General features: G+C 38.4%; 1 protein-coding gene across 2 annotated transcripts in view; it reads right to left on the reverse strand.

Annotated features, from left to right (window-relative positions):
* Positions 1-13,403: 13,403 nt before the first annotated feature.
* Positions 13,404-14,785, reverse strand: part of NETO1 (neuropilin and tolloid like 1) — an 83,511-nt gene continuing 82,129 nt past the window's right edge. Inside the window, exon 11 of one of the 2 annotated variants that reach the window (XM_081097457.1) lies at positions 13,404-13,934. The gene's annotated coding sequence lies outside the window, so the exon portion shown is untranslated. Of the gene's footprint in view, positions 14,342-14,785 lie in introns of both variants that reach the window. The other variant, XM_081097458.1, reaches the window with a different exon arrangement.

The raw sequence follows: 14,785 nt of genomic DNA on the forward strand, positions 1-14,785 counted from the left end.
CTATGATTTTAATTAAACATTTTAAATAACAAATTCTGGTCCTTGAATTTCACACTTTAAATTAAGATATCTTTCTGAAAGACACCTGCCTTACAGGACTCATGTCATAGAGAGGTGAGGTGGATTGTGTAATTGCCTCCAACTATTTGTTCCCCCTTTTTTCTAAGATAACCTTACATCCTTCCCATTGAGTCTGGGTCTGGTCATGTGACAGGTTTGGCCAATGGAATGAGAGCAAATGTGCAATGAGCCAAGACCAAGCAGATGCCTCAGAAATACCACTTGAGTTTCCTCCAACTCTCTTGGTTTTTCCTCTCCAATGAAGATAGCATGTCCTGAGTTAGGACTCCTCCTGCAGATGAGATTCCAGAATGAGAACCATGGGGAGCAGAGCTGGTGGAGCCCACTCACAGCCCCTGACAGGCCAGGAGAGTAAGAAATCAATGTGGTTCACATGAGCCATTGAGTTAGTATTTTACTGATGCCAAGCTGAACATTGTAGCAGAACCATGCCCTGGTGCAAGAAACATCAAAGCTAAAGTAGTCCATCTAGAATATTGGCCCTTGATATGAAAAAACACACCTAAACCTAATATATTTAAAAATATATTTAATTTAAATCACTGATACATTCATTTATCAAATATATATTGATAGTCTGGTCTGTTCCTTGGCCTAGATTAGACCCTGCAAATAGACAAATAATTAAAACATTCAATACAGAGTGCCTGCCTACTATGGAGTTTTCAGTCAAGGGATGACTTTTCTATCCTAACTGTTGGCCCCTAGGAGTAATGTTTATTTCGCTAGGGGTGGGATTAAGGAATGGACAGTGAGCGCCACCCAGCAGGAATACAGGAGTGCAGTACTGAGAGTTCACTGAAGACCAGTAACAGAATTTCAGCCAAAAAGAAGGTTAAATAACAGGGTTACACAGGAAAAGTGGATACTTAAAAGCTCTAAAATTTAGTAACCAAGATAGAAGTCTCCCAAGACCACAGTAACAAGTGTGTGTGTGTGTGTGTGTGTGTGTGTGTGTTTCTGAGACAGTCGTTTAACTCTTTAAGTTTATATATTAAAACTTGGCATGACCTTGTTGAACACATGTAGAGATAAACACTATCAAATAAATTTCCTCTTTGGCATTTGTCATCACTCATGGTGGTGAGTGCAAGCAATGGAGCGTTCAAAGTAAAACAGGCAGAAACCAGGGACCTTTGTTGTCATTGGACGTGATATTCTCCATTGGGAATGGGCCCCTAAGACATCCTCTATGACACTGTTGGGGAAAGTTCCACTATACGTTTGCCATATCAGAGACCTCGGTCTTTCTCAAATATACATTGATAGTCTTGTAAATAGTATCCTCAATAAATCACATTTTGAATTCACAACAGCATTCACTTATGTCTAACCAGATATTGTCTATCATCTGTGTTGATCAGAAATTGGCAGTGTTGTATGGAAGAGTTTGATAAGACTATGGAGTGAAATACTAATACATTTGTGTATACCTTGATAGTAATCCAATGATAAATCCACAGAAGTATAATGGATAAGAATATTTTATACCTCAGAGACATAGATAGAATAGGAATAAGAAACACCTGTGGTGGAGAGACAGTCATTAATCTTTATTTAGTGGATGCTGATAGATGGGTCTGAATCTCATAATGTTAATTGCATTGAGCATTTAATAGCAGGTTTTATTTTCAAAACATTTCCTCTGCATTAATCTCCATGACAGCATCATGACAGTAAGCATCCTTTTATATGCCTAGGTTTGTATACTCTGCAAAAGAAAAGCTGTTTTTTCCCACCATACTAGCGTTTAATAGGCTACCACTTGGTCCAGAGTAAGACCTTATATTTACAATAAAAAATTCCAGACTTTAAAAATATATGCTTACCTGAACGTGTTATTTTTATGTTCTTGTACTACATTACCTATTACAAAAATATACAATTTCAGGTAATCTCAATGGGCTCAACATTTGAATACACCAATTAAAAGGCAGCCATATTAATAATAAAAAGTAAAGTACAGTCTTTAGAGTAAAATGTTTTAAAAATATAGTCAATATATACCAGAATCATGATCAACATATTAAATCCTTAGTCTCGTTACTAGATATTGATAAGAATATTGTTACTATTTCTGTTTTTATGGTGTTCATAGCCATTCCCACATGTGTGTTCAATCTACCTCTTCTCCTAAAAGTGCTCATTGCCCCATAAAAGCAATTAGGGTAAAGCATTCACTTCATTTCTGCAGGCTTCTTTGCACATGTTAATCATTTATTTGGCACCTTCTACCTTTCTCTCCCACACTCAATTATGTAGAATTAAGTGAACTTATTGCAATTTAAAAAAAAAATTTTAAGATTCAAGTGTCCCCCTAACTGGTTTGGCACAGTGGATAGAGTGCCGGCCTGTGGACTGAAGGGTCCCAGGTTCGATTCCAGTCAAGGGCATGTACTTTGGCTGCGGGCACATCCCCAGTAGGGGTGTGCAGGAGGCAACTGATCGATGTTTCTCTCTCATAGATGTTTCTAACTCTCTATCCCTCTCCCTTCCTCTCTGGAAAAATAAAATCAGTAAAATATATATTTAAAAAAAAGATTTAAGTGTGATACACCAAAGACCGTTCTTTCTCCTTCAGAAAAGAATCTCTGCACCTATCGGGGTGATAGCAGAATTGGATTAGGCCACAGGACAACTCTTCCATCCTTATCAGTCAGGAAGACAAAGTTTCTATAGCGTTATAAGAATAAGGGGTTTACTAGAGGAACGGGATTGCACAGACATGATAGGAGATGGGGAGTGCAAGTCCAGAAGGCACAGCTGAAGGAGTGGAGAGGCCATCCATTGGACCTTTTATAGAAGCTCAGTGGCCGGACAGAAGCCAGAGCTACTGGGTGGGATGTTGGAGCCTCCATGTGTGATCATGACAGTGGAGAATGGAGAGCTTGTAGATGTGGCCACGGAGCTGCTGCCTTTGCCTACCATGACCTTGAGAAGAATGATTTCAACTCTATTGTCCCTCCAAATCCTGCACGAGTTTCTCTCATTGAAAAACTCCACCCAGAGCCAGAGAGGAAAGGAACGCTTCTAAAATTAGTCACGTGATCTTGGGAATGTTATTTAACTCCTTTGGACCCATCTCCTCATCTGTAAAACAAAGCTAATAATTATACCTTATAAGGCTGTTGTGAGGCTTAACTGGGTAAATACCTGTAAAAAGCTTAGAACAATGTCTCCCACACACTGAACATTCAGCAATGGTTACTTAGAATATATGCATGTGAGTGTTCTGGTGAAACTCCATCTTTAAGTACTGTCAAGATTATTTTTTTGTATGGAATGAGTTTATCATGTCAAGCTATAATTTGATCTTATTAAGCCAGAAAAATGAATTTTCCCCCCTATATAATCAGAAAGTGCAGGGAACCACAATTTAAACAGACCACTGGCTGGGTCAAAATTACTCAATTCATCTATCAGCCATGTTTTCTTGTCTCCCTGTCCCCTTGAGATAAAGTTTGATGGTGTCTTACTTTAGAAAGATTAAAATCCTTGTCACTGGGTGATTAGACTTGGAGTCATTCCCTGTGAAAAAAATGGAAGTTTTAAAATTTTAACCTTTCAAGACCTGTGGCTAATTAGTTGGAATGTAAGGCTTGAACCCTCCTAGGAAATGCTCTGGAAGTGCTAGTAGACGAGGGCAGAATCTGTAAGGCACCAGTACCTACGCATATACTGCCCTGCCATTTTGAAAAGGACTTTGTTACTAGAGAATAAAGTAAAATTTTGAGACCTGCAATAATTAATTAGGGTGCCCATAAATAAATTACGAAGTTGCCAAGAGTTGGTCAGGTCAGGAATATAAATGAGAACTGGTACCCATGTTGCTTTTTTATTTTAATAGAAATTATATCCCTCCTATTCAGTCCCCATGAGAACTGAGGAATACCCACTCCACAGAAGAGAATATTATAAACCTATGTATTGTGACCATATCAAATAGAATAGCTCATGCTATAGAACTAATATTTGGGAAATAATTTTGCCAAATATTTTTTTTATACTGTGAAATTTAATTAGGCAAAGTACCGGGGTTCTTATTCCGGCATCTAGAAGGGTTCAGGAAATCTGGAAAAGGGGCTGTGCGTATCTTTTTTTTCCCAATTAAAGGCATTGGGGGTCAGAGAAGCTTAGCTAAAAGGAACTAAGATCGCCTATTCTCAGGACCCCATGCTCTTTATTAACACAATTTGTCCTGAGGCGAGGCAGAGATATACAACACTTCAAAGGGGTAGGGTTTTGTATACAAAGGCATTGTCAGAATGGGGGAATTAGCCCATGGCTGTTCAGGTGTTTGGCCAGTAGGAGGCAATAACATGTAGATTAAGATGCTCTGAGCTGTCTGGCAGCCAAGCAGTCATCCCTTTTCAGGTTTGGGGAAATGCTTTTAGCCATTCCCAACAGGTGACAACATATGTGACTCAGCCCTTGTTGAGACCTCAAGTTCCATCAACCTTTTGATGAAACTCTTGAAATTATGACATGCTAGAATTGGCTTCCAGCAGCAAAGTTTCATAAGTTAAAAGAATTTCAGGAGAGAATTTAAAAATGTCCTTAGTGATGGAAACTATTCTAGTTAAAATTCATCCTAGTCCTCTGGTTAGTAAAACAGAAAACACACTAGCTATATATCAGAGGTAAAAGGAATATTACACAACTCGAAAGGCTCAGAAAACAAAAGGGAGTAAGGAGGTAACACATGGATAATAAGCTCTACGAAGCTTGACCTGCCCTACGACAGAGGAAACAATAGGAACAAATGGGAGGTTTCAGACTCTGGAATCCAGAAGGCTTTCTGCAGAGACAGCACTCAGAGCTCCCAGGAGGGCACCCGGCCTGGTGCAGATGCCTCTGAGGACACCAGGGGTCTTGGTGCAAGTATTAACAGCAGCTAGAGACGACTGTTAAATTCATGTACCATTTCTTAGACCAGTGGCTCTCAACCTGTGGGTCGCGACCCTTTTGGCGGTCAAAGGACCCTTTCACAGGAGTCGCCTAAGACCATCCTGCATATCAGATATTTACATTACGATTCATAAAAGTAGCAACATTACAGTTATGAAGTAGCAACAAAAATAATTGTATGGTTGGGTCACAACATGAGGAACTGTATTTAAAGGGTCAGAAGGTTGAGAACCACTGTCTTAGATGATGCTCACAGTAACAAGAAGAAACCAGAAAAGCAAGTCCTTAATGTCCCCCGCCCTGACTCAGTCTTTCAATTTTCCTCTGCTATCCTCTGTTAGGAGATCTGAATGGGGGTCAGCTGGCAAAGGAATTGGTTAGTTTGCAGAGTCCCAGGCCTAGTAATTAGGATTTGAAGGTGAGACATATCTCACCCACTAGTATTGTTCTTAAAAAAAAAAATAGATGCCTATTTCCAAGTGCCTATAGGAAAGCATCTGGTCAGAAAATACCTATATAGTTTATTAAAGTCTCAGGATAGGTGGGAGAAAAAGCTTGGCTCTAGAACAGGGATAGAGAGAGAAAGCATTTTCTCCTCAGTGCATCAACATTTTATAAAATATTTTAATAGTATTGAGTAATGAGAGTTAATTAACTGTTTAAATACATAAAGGCTATCCCTTCAGAACGTTGGGCAAGTTTATTATATGCAAATGTGTTCCTAGAATACATAATTTACAACAATAATCTATTTGGAACAGCTACCTTTTAAAGAGTAATTTTTTAAAAAAAGACATTTATTGATAACCTAGCATATGTGAGAAACAAAAAATATCGACTGACCAATGGTTTCTAAGTAGCTGAATTGATATATACATTGAGCAATTCTACTTGAATATTATTCTAAGTTTTGTTGTTTTAAAACTTGCTATTTTTTTGTATTTTATGTGAGTTTTTGAAAACAACCTATAAATTACATGTGTTTTTAAAAGAGTATATGCCCATAACCATGGTTATTACATAGTACTTCTGGCTTTCTTTAGAGTCTGGCTTAGTTCTGCAACTTCTAGAAAGAAGGGCTAAGCCATACAAGCCAGGCATAAGGTTCAGACTGTGCTTCTATGACCAATAAAGGAATTTATTTATGTAAAGTTATTTCTCTACTCATTTGCTCAATTAACAGGCCCATATTGACTATGCACTGAGCAGCTATTTGGAAGGGTACCCAGATGGGTCAGTCCCGATGCCTGTGTTCAAATACTCTTGTTCTACAAAGGAGCCATTCTCAATGGCATGTTAATAGTAGACCTGTGTTGGTATCTGCTCCAGTATCATCCCCATTGATGCCAAATGATGACAGGAGAGCTAACAGGCCACGTGTGGGCATTGTTCTTTTCCATCTGACTATCCCTACATTCCTTCCAGCGACCTTGCTGTAACAGCCCCTCATGAACTGACGCCAACTGATGAGTGCCTTTGAAAGGTGAGGCCTTGTCCTGAGATGTCTAAACCTAAGGCACTGACAAGATAGGAAGCTCCACTGTGTCAGTGATGCCTGGTTCACAGACTTACAAAAGCACCGCATAGAGGAGACACTGGTCCCACTCTGAAGGACCAACTGGCAAGACACAAAGGTGAAAACGATAGCCTCCACCCTGGCATCACCGATTTCACATTGTTTATGGACACCATCTCCAGTGCTTCTAGCAACTATCTTCACTAGCTATAGTTTTCTCTGTCTTACAGAAAGGAACATGAAGCTCAGAGGATTCAGACATTTCTAAGAACATACACATTGTACAAAGTAAAACTAAAATTTGAATTAGTCCTATAGAAAGCTATTTTCACTGCCTTATACCACATTTGTAGGTCATAGTTATGGTCACAAAACCCCAGTTATCGACATAACTGTGTATATGTGTATATAGGTGTGCTTATCCAAGATCATGCTATCATGAGAATTTACACAAAGCAATTGTCGGGATTGAAAACAGGACTTTCTTTCAAGTGTTGCTATTTCTGTGTATACTTGATGATGAGGGCTTTTGGGGTCACTTTGGAGCTCTGGAGTTCAATGTTATTGAATAAGATGTTACAATAAAATGTCCAAAACGTCACACGGGTGACACAAGAAAAAAAATCTGTGGACTCCAGAAATCACTCTTCATCATTGCTCTTTATAGATGGTACATTTGCTACATTAACTTTGCATACAACGTAGAAAAAATATATTTATTTATAATGTACTAGAGGCCCAGTACACAAAATTCATGTGGGGGGGGGTGGTCCCTCATCCCAGCCCGCCCCCTCTCACAGTCTGGGGCCCCTCAGGGTCTGTCCTACTGACGGCTCAGGCCCACTCCCCATGGCCTCCCTCTGCTGGAGGTGACCGGGTTGATCAGGGGAAGGTGCCACCCCATCACCCCGCTGCTGCTGCCACTGCTGGCCACTGCAGAGGCCAAGGTGTTTTCATCAATACGGACTCCAGTCTCTTCACCACAAAAAAATGACAACTTTCTTTAGGCATTTTCAAGATGTCTCTTTCATAGGATATGCCATTTCTTTCTTTCTTTCTTTTTTTTTTATCCTCACCTGAGGATATGTTTCCATTGATTTTTAGGGAGCACGGAAGAGAGAGGGAAAGACAGAGAAAAACATCAATGGGAGAGGGACACTTCGATTGGTTGCCTCCTGCATGAGCCCTGACCTGGGCCCCAGCCAGGGAGGAGCCTGCAACCTAGGTACATGCCTTTGATCAGAATCGAACCCAGACCCTGCAGGCTGAGGCGCTATCCACTGAGCAAAACCAGCTAGGGCAGGATATGACATTTCTTAGCCCCTCCAGCAGCAGACCTTCGTTTATTCCTCCAGCAGTGAGGTGGAAAAACCCTAGATCACCTTCTTGGATTCTTATAACCCAAGTTACCAAGAACACTGCGAGTGGTGTACAAGCTTAGCCAATGAGCGGTCAGAAAAGCCGTTTCCTCTGCAGCTCATGCACAGAGGCGGGACTGCTGGCACGTGTGGCTACTGGGGTGGGCCCCCTGTGTGTGTCTCCACTCCGGGGCAGGCCCCCTGTCTCTGGGCCTGTGCCACCCGTGGCTTGCCTCACCACACACGCAGCCTCCTCCTGAGCTGGTCATGACTGTTACAGCATCCTGGCAACTTTGAATATTACCTCTTTATATAGAGAGATTAGAGTATAAAAAAGATCTTCCAATGTTTGCCATATGATCTCAAATGCTGTAGGGCAGAGAGAAGGTGCGATAATACATAGTTTTATAGATGAGGAAACAACCTTTTGGGGTTCCTATGAGTAAGTATCTACTTCTTTCAGGGAAACATACCATGTTGAGCACTGAAGGGCTGTATCACACATGGTGAGGGCTGCTGGTTGATTCTAGGGTGAATCCGCTTGGATTTAGAGCTAGATTTAGTCCCTATGGTGCAATCTTAGAAAAGTTACTGAAACTCTCTTTGGTTTTCTCACGTGTACAATGGAATTATAACAATAACCACCACCACCATAGAAAGTGTCATCATTACTAGTGACAGAATTGCTAAGATTGCTAAGACACTACTTACATGTAAAACACTCATTGTTTAGCATGTAGCATTTAAAGCCATAATCTTTAAATGATAAAATATGGCAGAAAGTAACTTGAAAAGCAAGACAGAGTTCTAGATATCAAACAATTCTATCAGTTATATTTTGGTGCTTTTTTTTCTGTACTGTTTTGATTTTTCCTTTATTTATTCCAATCTCATTCAATTTAGCAAACACACTGCTGTCCAAGGATTCCACCAAAAGTACAATTTTAAAACCATCTTTTGCTGAGATACATGAAAATATTCTCCTTTGAATAAAATATAAACTCCTCTGGATGGCATGACACACACTCAGAAATCATGAAAGATAATGTCAACCTACTCTTCTAATTATATTCCCTATTTCTCCTTTTGTCTACTCCTATGCTCCTGCCAACTCAAGCATATGGCCTTCCAAGGCTGCCTCCACTCCAGTCTCTCCAGGTGAAAATCTCTCCCTGATCCACATCTGACAATGGTCTCCAGCCTTTCAGACCTGCTTAGAAGGACAATACAATAAACCTCTCCTGATCTCCTTAAGAACATATTTGTATCCCCATATTTATGCTACTTCTTCGTTAGAAAGCATCATCTGCATTACATTCTCTTATCAGTTGAATATATGTTATCTTCCATACAAAATTAGAAGGCAGGAATCAATTAGCTTTTCAAGATGAAAAACTTAGATAATTGTGGGCTTCATTTGCCTTATCGAGATCTTCTGAGCACACTTCCTTCTATAAGGCTCCATAATTATGTTTCCCTCTGGATCATCACCTTTCTTTCTCATCCCCAAAGCACTTAAGGAGAAGCCTGGGATATAGATTGTGCAGGCTCAAAAAAGGTTGCTTATGTTAATATTGCACTTAAGTTATGAGAAAGCGAATAAAGAGCACAAATTTTATAATGTCATACCATAGAAGTGTTTTCTTTTAAATACTTTGTACATTATACCTTCTGGTCACTTTTACATTTTGTGTCGATATCTGTGACTATTAAGAGGACAGGAAAAAAAAAGTATTTCATAGAGTGAACCAACATAAAAACAGCATGCCTCAGGGCTGGGAGAGGGGTAAGAGTCGGAAACAAACAAGAGCATCTTGACTGACCCTAGCCAGTTTGGCTCAGTGGATAGAATGTCAGCCTGCAGACCAAAGGGTCCCGGGTTTGATTCCACTCAAGGGCACATGCTTTGGTTGCAGGTTCCCCCCCACCCGGGCCCTGGTCGGGGCTCCTACAGGAGGCAACCAGTTGATGTGTTTCTCTCACATCGATCCTTGGGTGAGGCTTAACAACAACAACCAAAAAGCATCTTGACTGGAATTGTCATGGATGTAAGGAAGTGGTTTAACTTTATGATCATGCTGGTGCAGGGATAAGAACCTTCTGGAAACCACCCCTAGAAAATGACAGGCGTCTGAAGTGGGTTGAGTCTATTATTCACACTTCTGAGGAACTGAAGACATAATCAGAGGGTGTTTACTTCTTTAATAACACACAAGGAAGTACAGAACCAGAGGCCATGATAAGAAATAATGAGAAATTAGGGGTGTCTGACATAATGACCCTGTTTGATTTTTTTGAATAATAAAACTAAGTGAAAGAAATCCAAAATACAACTTAAGTTCATTAATAAAATTAATCAGGGTAATTCTATATTAACAAAGGGCCTCAGATTTATTGAAAAGGATTTGTAATAATAAAACACACTTCTGGCTATTTTAACAAAATAATTTATTTTGCTATTTTACTCAACCTTTCAGAGGGGCATGGAAAATAGTAATTAAATGACTAAGAATAATTAATTCAAATCTATATAATTTCTTAACAATTTCTTGGCTGGGATCTCTGTGTCATGAGTGATAGAAATGAGCAAAGCAAAGAAGTGTCAGTAAACATGAGATAGAAAGTCACTAATTGGCTTCAGTAAAGTTGTATAAAACTGAAACCTACTCTTCAAATCATACACATTTAGGATTCAGATAATTTTAAAAATTTTGTTTATTAAACCTACCCCCACCTTTGGAGTTAGATTCTGACAGAACTCATTTTCATCACTGAAATATACAAACTTCATAAAAAGATAAAATACTATTATTTATTTTATCATCAAAACACCAATAAAGTATTTATTATTATACTAGAGGCCAGTGCTCGAATTCTTGCATGCGTGGAGTCCCTCAGCCTGGCTGACAATTGGGCCCATGGGAGGTTGGCCAAGGGGAGGAGCTGCAGGAAGTTGGCTGGCAGGGGGAGGGGCCTCAGGAGGTTGGGGCTATTGGGGCTGGCCGGTAGGGGTGAGGGGAGAGGCTGTGGAAGGTTGGCCAGCTGGCCGGAGGGAGGGGCCTCAGGAAGTTGGCTGTGGGAGCGCACTGACCACCAGGGGGCAGCTCCCATGTTGATCGTCTACACCCTGGTGGTCAGTGCACGTAATAGTGACCAGTTGACCAGTCATTTGGTTGTTCAGTCATTTGGTCGCTTAAGCTTTTATATATATAGGTTAAAGATAACAGAATCCACTATCATGTTTTGCAACTTATTATGATATTCTGAGGTCAAGGAAAAATCCCTTCACGGACTTCTTTAAAAAGCTTATCTAATTTGAGGAAAACCCAAATTCCTAAGGGAAAAAATAGTTTAGGTGACTATTCAGATAATGTCAAAGATCTAACTTTATTAAACACCAAGAAAGACAATTTATGGAGTCGGACCCATTGAAATAATTGTAGTAGAAAAAAAATAACGTGAAACAGAAAAGTAAGCATCTCCACAATGTGGATTGGTCTCCTTGAAAAGTCCAACAACATGATCTCCAATTAGATTTGTAGCCACATTTTGATTTTCTAATCAAAGGGAAGTTAATTATGGCAAATCAAACATTGCATGCCTATTATGCAATATGATGCATAAAACGGCATGTGCGTAAAATCAGTCACAGAAAAATCACACAGGTATTTCCTAGTCAGCACATCAACCTGAATTAGGCCTTTGAAAAGCACTTGGACAGAAAGAAAGAGCTCAGTTCAGGACCTCAGAGGCATTTCACATCATGACATGCCTCCCAGATCTTGAAAGTGAATTCAAACAGAGAAATAAAATGAAAACAGCTATTTCCCAATTAACTAACATCATGTATAATTACATTACTGAAAACATGGAATTAGGATTATTTGAAATCACTTTATCAAAAATATAATTATTTCTTAAAATAACATGACTTGAAACATATTAAAACATCTCCAAAGTCTTGAAACCACTCCTTCCTTACCTACCTGAGTCTGCCCAATTAGGTGTAAACCAAAGGCTGGTATTCAGGAGACCTGGCCTGATATCGTCAGTAAATTGGAGTTTTTGACATATGGATATATTTCAATACTGGTCTTTAAAGAGTCTGTTCTGGGGGCATCCAAAGAACATCTCCCTGGCCAAAGACAACAGCCACCTCCAAGACTCTGCCTCAGCATTACCACTGCTATCCTTTCTGATTAGTCAATGCTCACTGATAAGAATCTTTTAATATTACCCCTAAAGGGGCCTATTCTTCATGTTTTCCCATGAAGCTGATGTGTATTAAATAAATACATGCAATCCAGTGTTATTATTATAGTTGGTGTAGTTGGATATTTGTTTGTTTTAAGTCTCTATTAGTGGATTTCTGGTGCATATATATTTTATGCATTGAACTAGCAAATCAGAAGACTTCTGTATATTTAGAAGGAACTGTAGAAGAGCAAGGCCTTTGGATGGCTATGGACAGATGATTGTAGAGGGTTCACCTAATTTATTTTCCGGCCTTTTTGCTGTTCTAAAGGGCCTTGGCATGTAGATTATACTTTTCTGATTCATTCAAAGTGTAAAGGGCCCCGTGATGATGTCTAAATAAAGTAATATGAGTAAAATGTAGCTAATCGCTTCCAAAAAATAATATCTGGATGCATTAAACTTGAATTAAAGGGCATAAATATAGCCATGCTAATAAATAAACCAGTCAAGTCAAACAAAAAAGGCTAAATTTTAACATAAGCAATGTATATAAAAATATGTAGCAAAATAAAAACATATCTTTATTGTGCTCAATAGATTTTTTTTCTATTCACCAGCTAATCACATTCATGGGAGTGACTATTTCTGGAAATTGACATTTTAAAAAATATAGACTATTCAGAGTTATGATATTTGTTTATTTTTTCTGTCACTAAATTTTTCTTTTTTCCCCCCATTTATTTGTGTGTGTGTGACATATATAAAATTGAATTCCTGATGGGGGTGTATGTGAGTAATTAATCTATTAGGTTTGTGAAGTCAACTTGATTTATAAGGTTTAAATTGTGATACACCAGACACCTTTGCTATTTAAAGGACAGAATTCTATAGAATTCTGTAATTTTAAACATGTTTGCAAGCCAATTTATAATAAATCTTTTTTAAAAATTTATTTTCTAGGAATACATATTCAATATTTAAAAAGTACCCAATCATTGAATCAAATTTAATAGAGTGTGTATATCATTGAACAGCACTTAAATATATTACATGATTTGACTTTACTTATATTTAAACACATCTTAATTAGTTAAGACTTCACGTATCATATGTGTGCCTCAGTATAAGAATGGTGTAATTTGGGTCCTAAAATGGCTGGTGGTTTAAAGGCATTTATAAAAGACTTTCCTATTCTAAAACCAGAATGCAATCCATAAAATTTTGGAGATAAGCCTCAATGCTAAAGGGCATCCTGACGCCTACAGTGAGGAAAGAGTTGATACAAAGTGTGTAAGTCAGTTTTTTTTCACTCTAACAGAAGAAAACATTTCTCTTAACTCAAGTTAGGAAATTATTGTACATTTTTATATATCTTTATATAAAAAGTTACAAGGAGCAAGCAGATGATACAAAGACATGGAGGAGAGACAGCAGGGTTGGTGAACGCATGCTTTTTACAATGTGTCTCAGAGAGAGGGTAGTGTTCCAACCGAAATATCCAGAACTGACATGCAGGGGTTTTCTCAAACTGTCTGTCAATTCAGTCAAATTGCTAAGTGCTGAAGCAAAAACATTGCTATTGAAGGGTATAATAAATGGTAAAATGCTGATTTCAAAAACTATTCCTGAAACTGGGTATTTTCCTTTGATATAAAATAAACAAAATAAGGAAATCAGGGGTACAGAAGAAATACCAAAGAATGAGACTTTTCTTATTGCCCTCTGGTCATTTTACTCATTACTTCTGGCTGCATTTATTCCTAATACAACAGACGTGTATTCTCAGTCCAGAAAACCTCTGGCTGCTGTTCCCATGGTCCACATTTTCACTGTTGCATGTTCAGACTCACTCAGGACGACTATTCTCAATCAGTCTATGTAATAAAAACAACGTACATGTGACACCAAGTTCATCCCAAATCGTGTTTTTTTCACATATCACACAATATACAATTATATAAGAGACGTGAAACAACATAGAAACAAAGTGGAAGTGAAAGTAAAAATGAATAGTCTGAATCAGGAACTAATTTCTTCTTCAAGTTTCCAGTAAATCTCGAAATGTATTTAAATACTAAGGAGCACTTGGTGGCCAGCAACCAAATTACGAAATGAACACATCATTGTGCAGCGGGGATGTCTTGCCGAAGAAATAACAAATGTCTGTAATTCTTAAGTTTGGGTAAAGGCAGTGGAATGGATTTAGAAATATGTCCACTTTTCACAATTCACTATAGAATTTTCTTTGCACAGTGCCCATGTTTGTATAAATAGTTCTTCTCTGAAAATGAAACACAGTTAAAACAATTTCTGCCAGTGAAAAATACATACAAATACACCAATTTATCAAGGTCATCTAGACTCAAGGTCATCTAGATTCTAGAGCATGGAACTGCATTTACCTATTTTAGGAATAGTTGGTAGGTCTGAAGAATTTTTAAGAGATTAGCTGTCAAACAAATTTTATTGGAAACAAATTAGTCTAATATAGATATAGACTATCAAGTGATACAAGTAAAGCCATTCTGATACTCAATGACAAATAAGAGGCACACAAAGACAGCTGGTATTTATGAAACATTTTACATGTCAAGCATTCAACATAACTTGCATTTAATTTTCATGACATAAGCTACACATTCATGCAAAAATAAGAGTGCACAAATTGTATGAGAACCACAAAATTCTTAGTGTATGAATTTGGAGTAACATATTGCCAAATTAT

The sequence above is a fragment of the Myotis nattereri genome (genome assembly GCF_964212035.1).
Source record: "Myotis nattereri genome assembly, chromosome: 8".
NCBI lineage: Eukaryota > Metazoa > Chordata > Mammalia > Chiroptera > Vespertilionidae > Myotis > Myotis nattereri.